At 46.2% G+C, this 6004-nt stretch overlaps 1 pseudogene; it reads right to left on the bottom strand.

Moving 5' to 3' along the window:
- Nucleotides 1-472: 472 nt before the first annotated feature.
- LOC109373421 (asparagine synthetase domain-containing protein 1-like) lies at nucleotides 473-4509 on the bottom strand (annotated as a pseudogene).
- Nucleotides 4510-6004: the final 1495 nt, after the last annotated feature.

Genomic DNA, 6004 nt, shown 5'->3' on the forward strand with positions numbered 1-6004 from the left:
CAGTTGTGACTGAATTCTTATGAAATATGAGATAATAAATGTTATTTTTTTAAGTTGCTAAATCCTGGGATAAATTTTATGTAGAAATAGATAACTAATATAGCACCTCAAAGAGAAATGCTTTCACCAGTGCATATAACAATGGTTATTGAATACCAGTTTGAAATTCACATGTTCCTGGGCAAATGGAAAAAAAAAAAAAAAGCTTGGTTTTGGCTGGGATGATGTGAATATGAAATTGGTAATAGAGAAAAAAGATCATAAGTACTAATTATGATTTACAATCAATTGTACTACTATTTAAAATCAATTCTTTCATATGAAACTAGAGTTTCTTACTGTATTTTCTTTTTGACTAAAATGTGCATGTTTACATATTTTATACAGACAATTTTACTTGTCTTTTTAAAAGCAGCAGTGTTTTATTTTTATATAATCATTATTCATTTTATATAATCAAATATTACAAATGTTATAAAATATTTTGATCTAATCTCCTTTCAATAGAAAGGTTTTCTAAAGAAATGACTTGGAGCCTGCCACATTTATCAGTACATTGTCATTATTCTTCTCCGTCTTTACAATTCTGGATCCAAATTGCATAGCCCATTTGGCAGAAGGGCAGAGTTCCTAAGACCAAATTCCATTGCTGCAAGAAGTAAAATTAGTTTTTCACCAATTCCACAAGGTAAAGTCAAGTTTGCCTTGTCCCAAACTGGTAGGGGATTTAGAAAGGATATATCATTCAGGAAAGGAAATCTTGCTTCTTTTTCATGAGCATCAATACCCCTGTCACTAAAACCAAGATTTATATAAGAAATTCAACCCAGTTCCATCTCAATTTCCTTCTTTAGACCTTCCAGGCTATGTGTCTGAAAGGGGACACGATGATGAGAATAACCTACACGTTGCTCAGCTGCACCAGTTCCAGTAAGAACTACTTTTGCATTGCTCTGATACGATTTCACTTCATCCCGGATCACTAACCAACCAATTCCTCTAGAAGCTAACCAGACTGCACAGCCAATGCTATCATCCAGCACTGTATCCAAGGGCTGAACTAAGTGGCATTTCCGAGTTCTTAATTTTTGCAGTTCATCCAGAAAAACATTAATTTCAAGAAAATTCCAAATCCAGAAGCATTAGCAGTTTGTAGTTCCTTTAGTCCTGCCCTTTCTGTGCCTGGATCTGGCACACTGAATTGTCTTTCAGGACCAGCAGCAGCAGCAGCAGCAACAACATTTTTAGAAAGTTCTTCAGAAGGTATTCAACAATTTTTCTGTTTTCTCCTTTTTTTGTTGTTAAAACAAGTTGGTATGGTTTTCTCTTTAGTTGTGAAAGCCACGTTAAGATCAGTTAATGAGTTTCTCTAGAGCAGCGGTTCTCAACCTGTGGGTCATGACCCCTTTGGGGTTTGAACAACCCTTTCACAGGGGTCGCCTAAGACAATCAGAAAACAAAAAGATATTTACATTATGATTCATAACAGTAGCAAAATTACAGTTATAGAGTAGCAACGAAAATAATTTTATGGCTGGGGGTCACCACAACTTGAGGAACTGTATTAAGGGATCGCGGCATTAGGAAAGTTGAGAACCACTGCTCTAGAGGGATATGACAGTCAGCAAAGATTGTAATTGATACCCATGGAATTGATATTCCCAGAAAACAAGGCTACGATATTTGCTTTTCTATCACAGTTTTCTAAACTTCATTTGGTATCTGGTTTTCATCTCTAGGTAAATACAAGACACATTTTTTTACTACGATATTCAGGACATCAGTGAACTGCTGAACTACTTCCTTCACATGTCCATCAGTAAGAAAGACCTGAAGTATCTCTCTTGTAGGTGGGATGCTGGAAATGTACTGCAATGAAAATCAAATGAAGCTTGTGGCAGCATCCTATTTAAAAGAACGACATGTTCTTTTAGACATAGTTTGGGTTCATTTGTTACCACCAACACAAATGTTGCCTAGTTAGATGAAATTTGAGTCAGGCTATTAACATATTCTTTGATAACATTCTCCTTGGAAATATATATCAAAGATACAGTTTTAAGGCAACAGGTTTGGAAATGGAAGTGGATTTGAGATCAACTCTGAAAATTCCAGATGCTGGAACTTCTTGCTACTGATTGACCACTGATTGGCGCCAACTAAAGAGAGGCAGAAACTCTTGGCCAAGTTACTAAAATGCCAAAGCAAGCTATGGCATCCAAAAAACATCCCTACAGAACCATAAATAATGACCTGATACTTGATAATATGTTAAAAACCAAGGACCTTGGACTTCTGAGAAGAGTGACAAAATATAAAATGAATTCTTACAAGAAGAAAGATAACTAAACATTATTCAAGTATCATTCTTTTCAGTATCAACCTCTATTGCACTAAAGACTTCTCCATTCCACAGAGACACATTGCCTCTTTCCTCTTCTATACTCTAGGCAGTCAAAAATACCTCTAAAGTGAAAGACATGACCAGAAAATAAACATTGGTAATTAACATTAGATTTTAACAACAGGTGATTCCCTGTCATGTAAGATTTTACCATAAATCCCCTGTCAAATCTTTGCTGAAATGTTCAGCAGGAAAGCTTACAGAAAGAACAAGAAATGCCACATACATTGTTATGCACAATCAAGTTGACTATGTCTTGATTTGGTCTTCTGTCACTTTTCTGTTTCTTGGTATTATTTTTTTAACTCATTCAATATAGTTTGCTTTCAGAAAGCATTGTCGCTGGGGGGTTGCAGGGGACATTTAGGTGGTGAGATGCCCAGTGTAAAAAAGGCACGCGGAGCCAACATGAGGAGGAACCAGTGTCTTTAATCAGCAATGGCAACCATTATATATAGGTTTTGGGGGAAGAAAGCGCACGGGAGTGGGCATGCTCCCTCCTGCAAATGCAAGTCATGCTTATGTAAAGGGCTTATGTAACCAGAGCCCGGTGCCTGCGCAACAGGCTCCGGAGTTAAGGTCCATATGTTTGGGGTCAGAGTCTGTCCGTCAGCCTGCACACATCTGGACAGCCCGGGCCCTGTACCCAGGGCCTCCGCTCATGTGCACCTGAACGTGCCCAGGCCCTGTCAATCCACCCCCTGCAGAGTGGCAGTTCAGGATTTGACCCAAAGAGCATGTCCCTGTGCACAAAGGCCACAACAGCAATACATAGAGCAACAAAGAACCACGAGGCTGACTGTGATACCTGCCAAGATAAGGCCTGCCCACCACCATGAAGGGCCAAGGGAGTTCCACCAACGTGTAAGGGGGTCGTCCTGCAGGGCCTGGATCTCCGAAACCTCGGTGTCTATTTCCTGCAAGGCCTCCTGTACCTTTGTTGGTGGTCCGGGCTATAAACATAAGATTAAGTATGCAAGAGGGTGCATGCTCCCCCCCCCACCACCACCCCACAGCTGTTAACAGGTCTAGGGCCATCCTGTTCTGCAGTACCACCTACCTCATTTGGGTTGTTTCAGCAAGGAGCGGGGCTAAAGAGGCTCGCATGACGTTCAGAGCATTGGTGACTTGTTGGGTAAGGGCTTCCACCTGTAGCTCTATGTCAATCACTCCACCCCCTGGCAACAAGATGGCTAAGGGGTAAAACCACCAGGCCGCCTGCTTTTCCGGGTGCCAATGATGGTAAACTGGGTCCCAATTGGCATGCCTCTGGGGCAACGTGGGCAGGAGGCAACCATGAATAAAGGGGCACCCCCAAGTGCAGCAGCCCATCCATCGGGCTGGCAAATATGGCCATCTGTGGCGACCACACACCAAGATAGCATCACCTGGCAGGAAATCAGTGTGTTGGTCCCATTATACAGTGTCCATCCCACTAGCGAGTAGGGTCTGTTACAACAGTAACATTGAGGCAGAGCTCCTTGGGTAACTAGCCCACCATACAGTTGGAAACCATGGGGTGTCATTGTTCGACACACAGAGGAGCACGGTTAGACAAATGTCACATGAATCCCCACCAACCACTCCCAGCCATTGTCCACAGCCTTGCCAAGGAGAGGGGGGTTGTTGTGGTGTTGTTTCTGCAAGAGGGCTTAGACAGCGCGGTGGCGAACGTCCCCCTCCGGACTGTTCCAGTCCCAGTGCTAGAGGTCTGTCCAGTTGGTACCGGTGGCCAGGGCGATTCGCCAGGGCAGTCCTCCAGCGGTCTCCACTGGCAGCTGTGTGCACACCCAGCAGTGCGAGGTGTTATGCACCTGGGCAAGGGTGTGTGCCCAGATAGAATGCTCTTTCCTGAAAGCAGCCTGGGTAATATGACAGAGCAGATAGAGTCCATCATGGGTAAGTCACAGCCTTCAGGCAAAATACAGGCTAAGTGCTCATCCTGCGATAGCACCGTAGCCGGTATGGGGGCAACTCCTGGCCGGTGTTACCACACCTGTGCTCTGTGGATCATCAGTAGGGGGCAAGCGGTTAGGTCCACCGTGTACAGGGTATGGGCCAAAGGCATGGTACAGGGGTTCCTCGTAAGAGAGACCCACTTGCATTGGCCGGTAAAGTCACTTGTACCATGAAGGGCCAGTGCCCAAGCCAGGGCATAACCTCCAGGCCCTTCTCTAGACCCTATTTCCAGGGCTTAAGCAGGGCAACCCAGAGTTCTTGGGTGACCTGAGCCTGCCAAGGCCAGGTCCATTCCTGAGTCCAACCGGGGCCCACCGTGGATGGAGCAGGCAGGATTACCATCCCCCTCTTTAGACTGGGCTGTACCTCCAGGTCCCCGGTACCCATGACCCATAAGACTCGCAGGAGCCCCTCAATTACCTTGTCCAAGGGGGCCTTACCAGTCTTCGTGGCTGTTCTTTCAACAGTCGAACAGCTACCCATATGGGTTTTTTCAGTGTTTCCACCTGGGGGACAATAACTTTAACTTGTCCTTCAATAACCCATTAAAGCATTCAACCATACCGTCAGCTTGAGGTCAGTAAGGAATGTGTAGTTGCCATTGGATATCATTGTCCTTTGCATAGGTTTGAGCCTGTGAGCCTGAAAAAGTGGGTTCCTCGATCATTGGCGATAAGCAAGGGCATGCCATAGGCAGCCGACAGGTGCTGCAGTGCTAGGAGCGTGTGTCGTTGGTTAGCCTGGGCCACAGGGTGAACAAAGCCCAGTCCGGTGGCAGTGTCTACTGCCGTCAGGGCGAATCGGGCTCCCTGGTTAGCAGGGAGTGGCCCAATATAGTCCACCTGCCATTCTTGTAGGGGCGATGACCCCCGAGGTACAGACCCCATGGAGGTGGGTAGACGCCGTCTCTGCACACCAAGGACACAGCTGAAGACCTTGTTGTGCCTCAACTCTCATAAGCTGTAAGCCCCAGCAGGTAGCCACTAGCCCCATAGTCTGGGCACCCACATGGCCTAGCTTCTTGTGAAGCCAAGTGGCCATGGCAGCAGACCCTGGAGGCATCACAAGCGAGCATACTGGCACTAAGGCATCAGCTGCGTCATTGCTGGGCACCTGCAATGGCTTATGGCCCGAGACGTGGTATGCGGTGGTGCCTGTGCTCTGGCCTCATCTCCAAATGTCCTCCCAGAGGTCTCTGCCCCATAATAGGCGGTGGCCAATCAGCTACTCTTGGGCTGCTCACCAGGCAGCCACAGCTTCAGGCCCTGATATACAGCCCAGCTGTCATTGCATACTTGTACCTGGCCATGTTTCTTAGTCTAAACCATCCAAACCGCCCATATCTCAGCCCATTGGCTACAGCGTCTGGTACCTGTGTCATACAAAACTGTGTCAGTGAGGGGTTGTAGGGCTACAGCTGCCCATGTAGGGGGCTGCCCTCAGCAAGACCCGTCCGTGTACCAGGCATCAGCCAGCACTGGGGGCTTGCCCTCCTCAAAGGAGCTAGGAGTCTCCCCCATTTCCACGGGATTCTCTGCTCGCTCAGAGCAGAAACTGATGGGTCCCAAAAGAGCGTGTAGCTCCCGGGTCTGCAAACTCGTGGAGAACTGAGCCCGTTATTCTAAATAGGCTCCCCACTTT

This window comes from Hipposideros armiger, unplaced genomic scaffold (assembly GCF_001890085.2).
Source record: "Hipposideros armiger isolate ML-2016 unplaced genomic scaffold, ASM189008v1 scaffold_723, whole genome shotgun sequence".
Classification (NCBI taxonomy): Eukaryota; Metazoa; Chordata; class Mammalia; order Chiroptera; family Hipposideridae; genus Hipposideros; species Hipposideros armiger.